This window comes from Heloderma suspectum, chromosome 2, assembly GCF_057233095.1.
Source record: "Heloderma suspectum isolate Gila_16-S chromosome 2, 16-S_ref, whole genome shotgun sequence".
Lineage (NCBI taxonomy): Eukaryota > Metazoa > Chordata > Lepidosauria > Squamata > Helodermatidae > Heloderma > Heloderma suspectum.
Window position 1 is genome coordinate 116,466,372 of NC_139459.1, and position 14,684 is coordinate 116,481,055.

Genomic DNA, 14,684 nt, shown 5'->3' on the forward strand with positions numbered 1-14,684 from the left:
GCATATTAGGACTATAGATGGGCATCAGCAATATATTCATTAACAAAAACACACATATAACAATAATGAAAAGGAAAATCAGAAAGTTTGTGAATTTTGTTGTGATTGACAGAAAAGATCTGACAAGCAGATGTGAGTGTGACGTGCAGCCCCAAATATGGAACTCTTTGACTGATGCTAGTGTTCTTGCCAAAATTAACAGAAATATCTCTATATTATTAATTTAATTTTAATTTCTCCCATCATCATTTAAGAAAGCACCCCCCATTCTCTAAAAAATCTGCTTTGATCCTTGATTTAATTGAGTAAAGATGTGTATCTTTGCAAGCCATTTTTCTTTGACTAAATGCTTAGGTAATTTTAGCCTGATCTGAAGCTATATTCTGCATATCATCATCATCAACTATCATTTTATCATGTTATCAAGCCACTCTCCAGCCCCCCCCCCCCACATCTTTAACAGTAGCACATAGTTTCAAGCAGAAGAAAATATAAACAATGTTATTATAACAGCATTGGAGAGTAGATTTGTCTGAAGACACAGATAGGGAGAGCTAACATCTCTGCTGGTATAAATCAATACGATGCAGCCAATGATGGTACACCAAGGAAGACTGGGAAAGCAACCTACTTTGAAAAGCCCGAAATGCCTGGTGAATTGGAGTTTGATTTTGAGCCAGGATTGAGCTTCAGAGCCCATCATCGGTGCCAGGGTCCACTTTGAGGCATGTGCCACCTGACCCTATGCCTGTGTAGTCTGCTCCATGGGACTTATTTCTAAATAGGTGTGCATAGGACTGCAGTCTTGGAAAGATAATGCAATATTGTCTCAGAGTAGGAGCATAATGTTTTTCTGCTGAGCAACCACTGGTACTGCATACATATCTGAGAGAAAAGGGGAAGAGCCTTTAGGTCTGAAGGTGTAGTTTTCAGGCAGGATTGAGGCAGTTGTTCCTTAAAAAGAAAAAAAAAGAAAATCGAAAAGACAGCTATTGTGAATGATTATGCATATAGGGGTATTTATCCAAATGCAAAGTGTCCTTTGTGTAAAGCAGCCTTCCCCAACCTAGTGCCTTCCAGAAGTTTTGAACTACAACTTCCATCAGCCCCAGCCAGCATTACTGATAAAGTTTTAATATTAGAGAGAGGGTAGGAAACACAGGAAATGAGGCAAGGATGTGTCTTTATTCAATCAATTCAAAATAAATCTGGAGTTGACACAGAAGAGACAACCTGCCAGTATACTTGTTACCACTGTGTCCTAAATATCCTGGCATTCTATGCTGAATTTAGTTCCATTTGTGATCTATTTCTGGCCTTGGGCATAACCAATGTTCTTCAGTCTGTCTACTCCTGACATAAGGGGGACATTCTGCATTTGGAGGATCTTTCTCTCTACTTAGCTGCACTAATAGTTTAATTAGAGCTGGGTGACTAATTCATAATGAATAATTTATCTGACAAATTTAGCCTTGTTTCCTGCTTACAGAATATCCACGAGTGGCTCGCAATTTCCTTGAGGTTCTGTATTATTCCAAATGATGTAATCAACTATTTTCAAAACAAATTTTAAAAACATATTGATAGGTTAGTTTCCAAATGCCCTCTGCCACCAGCTCTTGCTATGGGAGCCTGATTAGGGAATTGGCACTGGGTAGAAAAAAAAGAGATCAGTATGATTTCTGCCTTCCTTCCTTTCTTGGCTTATATCTGATGCATTAGCCAGCATGCTCATCTTTGAGTACACGACCCTTGGAAGCGAAATGTAGATTCTCGTGAATATTCATGAGGACATGCGCGTTGGAAATTAGTTTTCTGCAAACATTTTTGTCATCAAAATGTAATTGAATGTCTCAAAATGCAAACACACATACAACCATAGACACGACACTTGTGAAATCACTGAATGTCTAGATTCTATTAGTAAACTTGTCGGGATGTACGGACAAATACATAAGATACTGCTAGTTTAGGTGGGGTATTCAAAGCTTCCAGCAAATCCCTTATCCTGAAGGCTGGCAGGAACATAAATCTGAGTTAATTTATCCCTTTGCATATACATCCCCCCTGCAAAACTTTAAGATTCTAACAGTCTGACAGCAGTGTTGGCTTCTGCAACTGACTGGACAGGCTCAGCTTCAGAGTCAGAGCAAATCCAACATTCAAAACCAGGAAGTAAGCACAGCTAGGGAGTGTGCCGTTAAAGACTTCTTTCATTTCATCAATTATGCATTAGAATCACATTCATTTTGTTATTCATTCATTAGACTCATATTTGTTTCCAGGGCTGGTGCCAGACTCCAGTGGGCTCTCAGCATAGGTGCTGCAGATGAACCCCGCCACACTGCTGCAGCTGCCCCCCTCTGCACTGTCCCCACACCAAAGGACCCCATCTGCCACTCCTGCCCACCACCCCTGCTGTCAAAGCCACCCACTGACCCTGCAGCCCCCATCTGCCACCCTTTTCTCTAAGGGCCGCCCCGTGCCCTCATTAGTGTATCAACCCCAAAGACAGTGTCTGTTTGGTTCAGATCACTGCTATTCAAAACGCAAGTTAAGAATTATTTTAAAATGGGGTGCTGTGGGCCCTGCAGGCTCAGCCACGGTGCTTCCTTTTGCCCATGGGACTGACCAGATGGGTAAATAGGAGCAGGATGACAGCAGCGGTGGAAGGCTCATTGCAGGGATGGCCCCTCCTGAGCTTCTAGGCCCTCATCAGCTGCTGCCCATGCCGACTCCTGATACTGGGCTTGTTTGTTTCAGTGCCTGTTCATTTTCTTGTGCTTGTTCATTTTCTTTCCCCTCCTTCCCTTCTTTGGTTGCTTGTTCTTGATTTGGGCAGCCACCCGCTTCTTGTGTCCATTCATCTCCCATGAACAGGGGCGGAGGTTGGCGACAGGGGGCAGAAGGCTGCTGTGTTTCTTCTGTGGAGCAAGAGCTTTGCTGCTGCTTCAAGTGGTGGTGGAGGTGCAATCAGCAGTGGCCCAGTGGCGTCCTTCTTCCTTGCAAACAGAATGGCCCAATGGGAATGATGCTGCATTATGACAGCATCATTCCCAGGGGCATTCTTGGCAAAAGAAATGGCTGCGCTCACTTGCAGCCCATTGGCGTGGTGTCTTTTGGGCCATTCTCTTGACAACGAGGTACATAGTTGGGCTGCTGCTTATTGCAGTGGTGTTTTTGTATGTGTAAAGGGAAGGCTGCCAGCCTCTGCTGCCTCATCTCTATTATGGTAAGCCACTCTGCCCCTGAAAAATACTGTCATTTCACCCAGCCCTCTGAAGATCATAAAGTCTTTGACTGCTGTTTTTGTCGCACTGTCATCCATGAAAGTTCCAAAAATTGCCAGCTAATTCCTTTGGCCCAGCATAATTTTTGAAGGTCAACCAAAAGTCTCCCCCCAACTCCAAGTTTTGTGGGACCTTTGTCCCATGTAAAGATGGGAGCAGAAAATATTTTCTGTACGTCTCATGAAAGTCACAGCAATTTGGGGTGCGGGGGGTGGGATTTCCTGTTTCATTTACATTTCTGCAGGTGGTGAGAGTTTCTCTTCCCCCCTCCACATAATAACAGAGCCAAACCATCCCTGCAAGTATTCAAGTCAAGTTGCAGGGCATTATGGGTCAGCAGGAAGGGCAGGCAAATGAGCTGAATGTATTCTCTCACTCTAGCTGCAGGATGTGTGGTGACTTTTAAAATGGCAGATGACATAACTTGTGAACAGTGGTAACACACAGTAACTGAAATGGGGGAAGATTCCCAAGTGATAATTAAGTGTTTGAAAATTCACATGTGACATCAGCCTCACCTATAGACCACATAGAACACATTTTAGAGAAGATTCTGCAATCTATATAAACATTAATTTGTTTATTTACTATTGATTTAAAGGAAATAGATACACATGTTACTTTCTGTTTCAGATAGCTGCTATTGTGGTAGTTGAGGTGGCCCAACACTGCACTATTATTATGATGATTATTAGTCGTAGGAATAGCAATTTGTTTCTATGGGATGCACAACATTTTCAGCCTTGGAGGCCTCATCAGGTGTCTGCTGGGGTGATGGGGGCCATACATGCACAGATACCCCCCCCCCATGCTGTGCTTGTCTAATATACATTCTATTATTTAAAAACTTAAGTTTAAGACAGGAGTGGGCAAGTTGTGCTACATTCACTTATTTATTTATTTATTTATTACATTTCTATACTGCCCAATAACCAAAGCTCTCTGGGTGGTTCACAAAAATTAAAAGCACAAAGTACAATATAAAACAACATAAAATATAAGAACTTAAAACTGCAATATAAAAGTACGACCAGAATAAAACCTAGCAGCAATGCAGAGATTTAAAATACAGATTTAAAACAGCAGAGTTAAAAGACTAGAATGCTAAAATGCTGGAAAATAAAAAGGTCTTCATCCGGCGCCGAAAGGAGTACAACGTGGGGGGTAAATCTGTCAGGAGGCGGGTTCTCCTATGCCCCCGCCACACACACACAAGCTACCTGCACTCACATCCACTCACTTCTCACTCACTTACTGTCACTTCCCCCACTCACTCGCACATGCACACATCCACTGCTTCCAAGGACACTAGGAATGAGGCTTCTATGGCAGGAACCATGGAGTGTTTCCCCTCTTTTTTTCATGGCAGTAGATGCTGCGGTTCTGGGGTGTGTGTATGTGTGTGCCAGACAGGGCTTGGGGGTCCACCTGCAGCCCGTGGGCTGCACTTTTTGCACCCTTGGTGTAAGTTGGTGGGAGCACCCAGCAATGCCATGCAACTATCAGGACCTGCCACTGGTGATGATCAGCTTGTGCATTGGCTGCACTGCATTGACGTTTCTCTGGAACACTAGTGCAGCTCGTCTGGTTTATAGCACTGGAGCATGAAGAAAAATGTCCCCTTCTCTTGGTGCTCAAACACTTATTCTGCTGAATAGGGATGTATGAGAATTTCATTTCTGTTTGCAAATCATGCAAACCTGTCCCGTTCACAACGCCAAATGCAAATACGAGCAGGAGCACTTTTTGTCGAGAAAAATTAGCAAATTCTTGATTTTGCTATTGCATTTGAAAAATGCATATTTAAAAAATGCTGACTTTGAAATGCACATTTAAAAATGCGTTTTCATGCTTTAGTCAATGGGGGAAAGTGGACAGTTTTGAAAAATATGCACACAAGTGCACACTTTTGTCACTAAAAATGCATGCTTTTCCTGTTTGAATGAGCTGAAAAACAGGTCAAAAACTAAAACAGGAGCAAGACAAAAATGAAATTCGAAGTGGTTTTCAGATAATTTAAGTGAGCTTGAAAATTGATGGTTCTCCCATCCCTAGTGCTGAAGCCTCTACTTTGCTGCCAGCCCTTCAGACATGGCAAAACCATATAACTTCAAATACAAGAGTCAGTCTGTGTGTATGAAACAGAAGCAGCCATAAATAGGTGCCTCTCAGCTCCCCAGCAGTGGTAAATTTTGAAGTTCAGGCACTCATCATGACAATCCTCATAGCCATGCCCCTGATAAGAATTCAGAATTACAGGCAGTTCTATTGACCCTTTACAACAAATCAGTTCTAGTAGCTGCATCTCCTCTTGGAGCAGGACTAATCAGTTTTAATTGCCCATTCAAGACTAGGCCACTCCCAAATACTTTGCATTACAACAGAGAACAATATATTGTTGCTGGGAAAATTCTCCCCCCACCCCACTGCTGTGAGGATAGCAGCTAAACTCAGAGGGAATGGGGAATTCTGAAGTGGGGGGTGGGTGTGGGTTGACAGGTGACATCAGAGTCCCTTCTAATAAAAAGTGCTGGCTGTAAGTCCTGGGTCCACTGCACCACAGTGGTTTCCAGGTTGAATTCAGGATGCTTGCACTGATCAACAAAACTTCTCCAAAATCAAATTGACTGGGGGAAGTACACTGAGTGGTGATGAGGGATGGCAGGCTGTCACAGGGAAATCTGGCCCTTTTTAGGCTCGCTGGATTTCCCTGTAGCCCCTGGCTTGGCTTGCATTTGCGAGATGACTGGGGGCTTTCCCCACAAATCTGGGAACTCTTCTGGGTGGGGGTCCCCCCTTAAATCGACATTCACTCAAACTGCAGCTGCAATTTGTGTAAACTGTGCAAATTTCTTCCATAATTTGCTTAATTTGCACAAATAGTGGCCATAATATGCTTCATTTGTACAAATTGCACCTGCCATTTGCACAAATTACAGGTGCAGTTTATGCAAACTAAGCCTATTATTGTTGAAATCCGTGCAAATTAAGTACATTACAGCTGAAATTTGTGCATATTACGCAAACTGCAGCCGAAATATGTGTAAATGTCAATTTAAGAAGAAGAAGAAACACCAAAAATCTGTGAGCTGGCCCAACCTGATCTGCATTGAATCAGGGCAGCTTGAGGGTAAGTGAGCCAAAGTCTGGGGGACCAAGGTGATGAAAGCTCGGTGAACTTCACCCCCAAGACAGATTCCTCTGGCAGCCCTAGTGGTGACATGAAATAGGGCCTTCTCCATGGTGGTACCCTGATTTTGCAATGTCCTCCTCCAAGGGCTCAAACTTTACTAATATTTTGGTGCCAGACTAAAACCCATTTATTTACCCAGGCATTTATGAGTGGTTAGATGCCTCTGCAATGAGTAGGACTGGATTTATTGAGTAATTGTTTTCTTTGCTGAATATCTATTGGTTTTATTAGAGGCTTATTTTTGGTATTTTATTTGTGTTAACCTCCCTGGGACTTTTGTGAAGGGTAGTATATAAACAGAACTAACTAATTGCACTGCTTCTTAATGGCAGAACTGTTTTCATCGGGTTACACTGAGCTAGGGCCACATGGGGACTCGACAATGATTTCAGATGACCAGAATATCTGGATAATTGAAGTTCCTTATCAGGTTCTAGTATAGCATACATGACATAAAAACATTCCAGAAAAGAGCTTACATATATTGATTGCACTGTTATCCAGTTGTATTTCATAGCTTCTACATTTTTGGCTGACATCTATAAACCAGTCATGATTCAGACTACAAATAACTCTGTGCCTTTACAACTAATTGCATACTACCAAGCCTTTTCAGTGAAAATAATCTGGCTGCTTTATTATTCACTGTTTAATGCCATGGTTTTGGAGCTCAGTTCATTTGCAAGCATTGGGTTACTGTCATGAGGTGTTGATAGGCCCCTGTGAGGGCTATGAACTGTTGAAGAAGGTGCCAGGCTTTTGTCACTCTCCTTCTGTGGATTGCTCCTTGAAGGCATTCACTTTATGCATGGTTTGGTTTTCTATTTTCATGCTGTTATTTCTTTTTATAGCCATATATAGCATGGGTAGTGCCAGAGGAGTGCAAAGATGGGCAAGTGCTCCCATTGAATAAGGACTTTGCCCCTTGCTTCGGGAGATTATCGGCAGTGGCGCAGCTCAGTAACTTTAGATTCTGGACACGATGGTCTTATGGGGGTGCTACGTTAGATGGACATGTGTATTGTTCCAGTTATAAAGCACACAGCGAACATTCCCCCTCCCATCACCATTCTATGCTTTACAACCGCTTCTACACTGCCGATATGTTGCAACAAAAACAAAACTGTTTGCCAAGCCATCCATCCGTATGTATGTGTGTGTGTGTGTGTATATATATATATATATATATATATATATATATATATTCTGAGCACATGAGAGCCAGTGTGGTGTAGTGGCAAGAGTGTTGGACTAGGAGCTGGGAGATCCGGGTTCTAGTCCCCACTTGGCCATAGAAGCTCACTGGGTGACTTGGGCCAGTCACACACTCTCACCCCAACCCACCTCACAGGGTTGTTGTGATGATCAAATGGAGAGGAGGAGGATAATGTAAGCCGCCTTGGGTTCCTTGCAAGAGGAAAAAAGGCGGGGTATAAATGCAATCAATCAATCAAACATGCAGTTTCACATTTTAAACTCACTTAATTCCTAGCAACGTCATGACTACAGGAATACAATGGAGTTTGCTTTGGCTGCCCTCATCACCTGCCACTCTCTGGGTGGTCATTTGGGGGCCCCTGGGCTGTGGGACCCTGGAGTTTGGCCCCAAGGTCTAGCCCTAGAGGCAGCATTAATTATCACCAGTGATGCTGGTGGGCAGCCATGGCTAGATATGCAGCCAATGAAAAAGAAAACACCAATCATTCTGTATCCCCACCTGCCCTTTCAGCAGCTTTTACATGCAAAGCAGAGCTATCCTTTTCAGGACCAAGGCTGGCGTCAAGGGTAGGCATGGTTGGGCACATGTCAAGGGCCCACACCCCAGCAGGGGCCCACTGACAAGAGCCCCCTGGAGTTGCTCCTCCTCTTCACCACTGCAACCTCCTTGTTCTCCTGCTTCTTGCCCTGGCCCAGGTGACAGTAATGGTGAGAAGGAGGAACTGCAGATGACACTGCTTGTTTGCTCACTAGCTCTCTGCCTGTCAGCCTAGCAAGCAGTAGCAATGTTGATAAAGAGGATGAGGAGCAATAGCAGCTGGTGACAATGGTGGTGAGAAAGTGGACTCACTGAGGGAGGGGGGCCCATTGATGGTGTCTTGCTGAAGACCCCCCCCCCCCAACTGGATCCAGCACTGTTCAGAACTTCCTTTGTTATCCCAGATTTCTCTCTCCCACCACATATATTTTCAGGTACTCCTGCCACAAATGTCATTGTGTGGCATTTGTAGGAGTTTTGTGGTGATTCAGTCTGTGAAGGGCCATGGAGCTTTAATTTCCTTATCCTTGTGATTTTAATAGTGTACTTAGCAAATTCCAGTTTCCCTGCAAAATAGGATTTGCGGCTCTGATCCATAAATAAGTAGAGGAGTGGGTATCAAAATTCCCACCTCTCAGAGTGTAGCCATGGTTACTACCAAAATAGTGTGTGTAATTGGTTGACCCAACCACATCTGAGGTTCAAAAAAGTGTGGGTTGACGATTTGGTACCCTGAAGAAATTGCCTGCAAATGACTGACTGGGGCTGCATCGTGTTGTCTCATTGGCATTCAGCACCACAGCTGTAGCATGAATGAGAGAAAAAATTACACTAGATACGGTAAGGAAAAAAGCTAAAAGGTGAGCGCTGAGAATTAGTTTTGCTGCAGACTCTTTTCTTTACAGACTACCAGGTAGTTAAAGCACCTTCGGGTGAAGGTTCAGCAGGGACAATGGAGGAGTATGTGTGTGAGTTCATCTTATGCGATTTAGGCAGATGCATTCATGCATTCTGTTGTGCCTAGGGATGCTGGAGAAACCCGTCATGGACTCAAATTAGACCGGATTCCAAAGAATCTGACCTCCGGAGTCTGCAGCAGACCAGCCACATGCACTCGCTCCAGGTCTGGAGGACTTCCTGCAAGGTAGCTCTCCGGCTTCCTATAAAATGTGATATATGCTAATGACAGCTGCCATTAGCTTATCGCAGGAAAGTTACAGCCGTAAATGGCATATTGTATGCCATTTGTGGCCGTAAAGCACTTACTTTTACCTAAATACAGCCATAAAAAGCTGCAATTTAGGAGAAAGTAAGTGCTTTATGGCCGCCAATGGCATAAAGTACCCCATTTATGGATGTAATTTTCCCGCGATAGGCTAATGGCAGCTGCCATTAGCGTATCACATTTTATAGGAAGCTGGAGAGCCGCTCTGCCAACTCCGGTGGATGTGGCAGGGCTCTGGAGGACTCTGCAGGGCCCCAAGTGGCCCAAATTGCTTTGCAATGGACCCCCACCCCAGATCTGACAGTGGTGGGTTCATACAGCCCTAGTTCTGCCTAAGCAATACATGGCAATACAGCTGGGTCTCCAATGTGGTGCCCATGGTCTCTAATGTGACTGTACACTGTAGACACTCAGTTTTATTCCTAAAGGTGATTGATATATATATATATATATATATATATATAAATAAATAAATAAAAATAAACTCAGATCCCACCTCTGCATTGTACTTAGGTTCTTGGGCAAGTTACTTTTCTTTTAATCTCACCAGTTTGCCTTCTGGAAAATAAGGGTGTTGTGGCTGGTCATGACCACCATGGTAGCCATTTTATGAATGAGCAAACCTATACCCCATAGTAGCCATTTTGTGAGAGTGTCCACAACACTTTCTCAAAATTTCAAGTGTACCTACCGACCCAAAAAGGTTGGGGACCCCTACAATACGGTATGTGTCCCAGTGCTTATGAATACATTGTCATATTAGAACAAAAAAAGAGAATAATTTGTTTGGGAATGTTAATCCATTTTCTCAGGTGATACTGTGGTCAGGGGGAAGCTAGGTAATAATTGTGGGTAAGAATGAGTCAGTTCAAGCAGGCTTTTTGAACAAAGCATGTGGTAGAAAAACTTTCCTGATCTGCGCTGCACCACTCCAGACTGCATGAACGGGAACTTCCACATCTTCTGAAAGTGTTAATAGCAGTCCTGGGGAAACGGGGGAGTTATTCTGATTGGGAACATGGTATTGGGAGGGGGACTTAACCCTTTCCCCCATTCCATTTCCCAGACTAAGTCATACACACATGCACACACGCTCTCACTCTCTCACACACAGACACTATTTGTATACGATACTTGCATGTTTTGCCTCACAAACGAAATAGCTTCAGGGGGGCAATTTAATCAGGAAAATGGCAGGTGTGGAAAGCTTAACCATGCTTCACCCACTGCCATGGTTTTAGTCTAAATGAGGGGACTCCTGGGGTGTCTTTGGATACTTCAAATCAGCATGGGAGATGCTATTCATAGATCCCTACAGGCAACCCTGCAAAAATAAACAAATGTCGTATGAGCTACATTGTGAAACATTTCACTTAGCAAAAATTAACAGGTTCTCGCACCATGCCTTCACTGTGCCTCTCCATGTGATTCCCACATTGCTTGGCTATGTTTTCCGGGCACTCACAGCCACAGCGGATATCAATTCTGTCATACCTTAAGGTTGAACTTGGACTGAGAATGGGGGCAGAGAAAAGGATGTAAGCACTGTAAGTGTACTGCTTCCTGTGCCATGCATAAGAGTAAGGTCTAACCATGTCAGCAAAAAGGATTTCACCTCCTAGTTTCAGCTTGTCTCATGTTACCATCCGCTCATTGATCCTGTTATGTTTTATTCGTGAGATCGTTCTAGCCTCTAGCATCATTGTGTAAGAATTTACAGAATATGATCAAATCATTTAACTATATCTCTAGGAATATGTGATCTCTCGCTACAAAGTGTGATCTTTGAACACATTTGCCTTTGGTATGTATACCCTAACCAAATTATCATATATATATATATATATATATATATATATATATACATACACACACACACACACACACACACACAGTATTGAGGAAACAGGTTTTACCCTTAAAATTCAGGAACAATGAGGGAAAGAGAGTGTTATTAGTATACAGATGTAAGAGAATGACAATGTAATTTATGGATAATGAAAAATTTCAGGGACACTGGAAAGCCATATCTTAGTTTTCTTGCAAAAAATGTCCTTGCACGTTAAAGGCTTCTATTTCCCGTGAGTGGTTATTTGACGTTAGATGGATTTTCAAATACTATAGGTATGTTATTATGAACATTGAAACAAATTTGGATCTAACTGTGGTTTATGAATCTGGCTTGCTAATAGACCATCATTTATACTAACTACACCCAAACAGGAGAGGGCTGACATGACAAGTGGGATCTCTCCCCATGGTATGCAGGGAAAATTTGCATTTTGGGGACAGGCCTCCATCTACTCTAAACTCTAGCCCAATTCAGTGAGGGCTGGGCAGAGCAGAGCAACTATGAAGACATCTTCTGGCAAAGATGTGGCAGTACAAGGTAGTGAAATGCCAACTCTGTCATGGAAAGAGATTTAGAGTTTTGGATCTGAGATCTGAATCAGCCTGCTTTAGATTAACTTTAAAAGGGGAAACCCTATTGATCTGGGAATTGTAGCTGTTAACTTGTAGACTTTTAGTTCAGTTTAATAGATTTCCCCCACAGTAGGTACAGAGCATATGTTGAAGGCCAAACTAGGCATGACACAAAAGATCCATGCATAGGATCTTCCAGGTTTTTTTTAATGTGTTGATAGCAGTTACAATGGCTCCTAATTCAAATTGGGACCATTACACCAGGGGAGACGGGGTTTACTCTTTTCCTCCATGTCATTTTCCCAATTAAATCCTCCCCATGGCACAAAACTTACTGATACCTGTATAGTTGTGTGTGTGTGTGTGTGTGCACGCACCCATGCATGTGGTTTTTATTGGATAAAACAGTGGTAGGGAAAGGGTTAACCCCACCTCTCCAGGGCCATGGTTCCAATTTGAATCATACATACTACAGCCAGGTTCACAAATAATGCTAAGCCATGGGTTGTCGTTGTGTCTGACTCCTTCCCCACAAACACACCATAGTTCGTTAGCCAGCTATGAAACATACATAGAAGTTGTTGGCTTATGAAGTTTGGCTTGTTTAAACCTTGGCTTGCCCTGGTGTCTGAACCCAGAACTGTGTGGCTTATATCCCTGGCTTGTTTATGCTATGGTCCACCCTGAAACTGGGACTCGGCAAGTGCAGCCTGTAAATGAAACTGCTCTGAAGGCTGGCAGAATGGGTGGGTGGGAAAACAAACAAACCAGAAATAGGGAAAACAAGCTGTGGTTTGTTTGCTCATCTATAAGACAATTCATGGCTAAAGCAACAAACAATGTTAACATAAACTACGGCTTAGTGTTAGGTGTGAATGCAGGCAACATTTGCAGTTTTTATTAACACCTGGGGGTGGGGGACACACAGATCCTACTCATGACCCAAATTTGGCCCTAAGAGCTAAAGTTGTAAACAATGTCCAAATCCCAGTTTGAGAGAATCCAAAATCCAGTTTGAGAGAGGAGTTCAGTCATTCTCCTCCACATATATATTAACACATGGAGGAAAGGGTGGGGCCCTGTCTGCCCCCGAATGTCTGCATATTCAATGCAACATTGGCAAAGAGGTGCCTTAGAGTTACAGTACATCCAGCATTTTGTGAGTGGACCTCTATTTGCACAGCAGGAGTTTCCTTTCCCCTCCTCCTCCTTGCAGCCCTCTAAATGTCCCCCAAATCTTTTCCAGATGGTCACCCAACCCTTTGTAGCAAATTTGGGGGTACCATGGGGGCTGTAGGGAGATAATTTGATCTACCAGCAGGGTCCATTCCAATGATTGAAGGACACAGTTAGATACAACCCTTAGTACATACAGCTACATCCAGATTTATTTATTTATTTTTAAGTTTGCATGAAAATGTGTATGCATTTTTGTGTGCATTTCTCAATAGAAATGTGGGCCGGTCTCAACCACACACATTGTTTGTATGTTCTTTCTGAAGCAGGTACACTTGTACAAATTTTGTCCATTCCCTGAGCATGTGCAGAGTGTACTTTTTATTCAAACAAAGAGAAGCTTGCTAATCTTTCTGCTCATGCGGCATTTGTACAAGTGTAACTACTTCAGAAAGAACTTTCCATTATGTTGTCTCTTTTTCATGAGTTTCATAACAGCAGTGTGGTGTAGTGGTTAGACAGCCAGTGTAGCCTAGTGGTTAGTGTGTTGTACTGCAACTTGGGAAATGGGGGGTTCTAGTCCCCACTTGGCTATGGAAGCTCACTGGGTGACTTTGGGCTGGTCTCAACCACCCATATTGTTTGTGTGTTCTTTCTGAAGCAGTTATGCTTGTACAAATGTAGCATGAGCAGAAAGATTAGCAAGCTTCTCTTTCTTTGAATAAAAAGCACACTCTGCACATGCTCAGGGAATGGACAAAATGAGGAATAAACATACCAGGGAATATGAAGAACTATATTCTTCCAGTGTGTGTGTGTGTGTAGCGTCTCCCCCAATCCAGCTGTTTCCCTGGAAACTCCCTCCCCCCCATTCACCCAAGGGTCTTCTGAGATAACTAACAGGAGGTTTGATAATGAACTGGATGTGGAAATACAAAGCTGAGCTGGGGGCAAGTGGGGTGCTGACATGTGTAGGATTGAACTCAATAAGACATACTTCTGAGTAGACATACACAGAGTTGGTTCTCCTCTCCATTTTAGCCTCACAACATCAACAACAATGCTGTATGTGGAAATATAAAGCTTAGCAGGGAGAATAATACCTCGCGCAGGGCTCCAGGACCGGCATGGTCATTTAAAAATGTTTTTTCTTTCTTTAAAACAGCGTTGCTTTAAACAAATAGTTTATCGCTCAGGCACACCTAAGACAGCCTTATTTTGGGAAGCCCCTAGGAAGAGGAAGTGTTTTGGCTGAAAGTAAATGGAGAGGGAGGATTTCAATTTAAAAAGAACACCCACAAACAAGGTGGCAAGCACAATTCATTTTTTTAAAAAAACTTGTGTATTTATTATCAGAATGTACTACACTGAGTTTTTATTTATTAAAATTTCGCGACTCTTTGCAGACGATGGAAAAAAAGCCGCATGACTGTTGGCTCCACAGGACCTCATGGTGCCATTCCACAGAGGATTCCGTGGCACGGACTGAAGGAAATTCGATCCCATTTCAGTCCGTGGTGGAATTCTCTGACATCCCTACTCAGGACCACAATACTTGACGGAGCACCTCTCCAACAATGAACCTATCCATAAACTATGCTTATCATCTAAGGCTGTCCT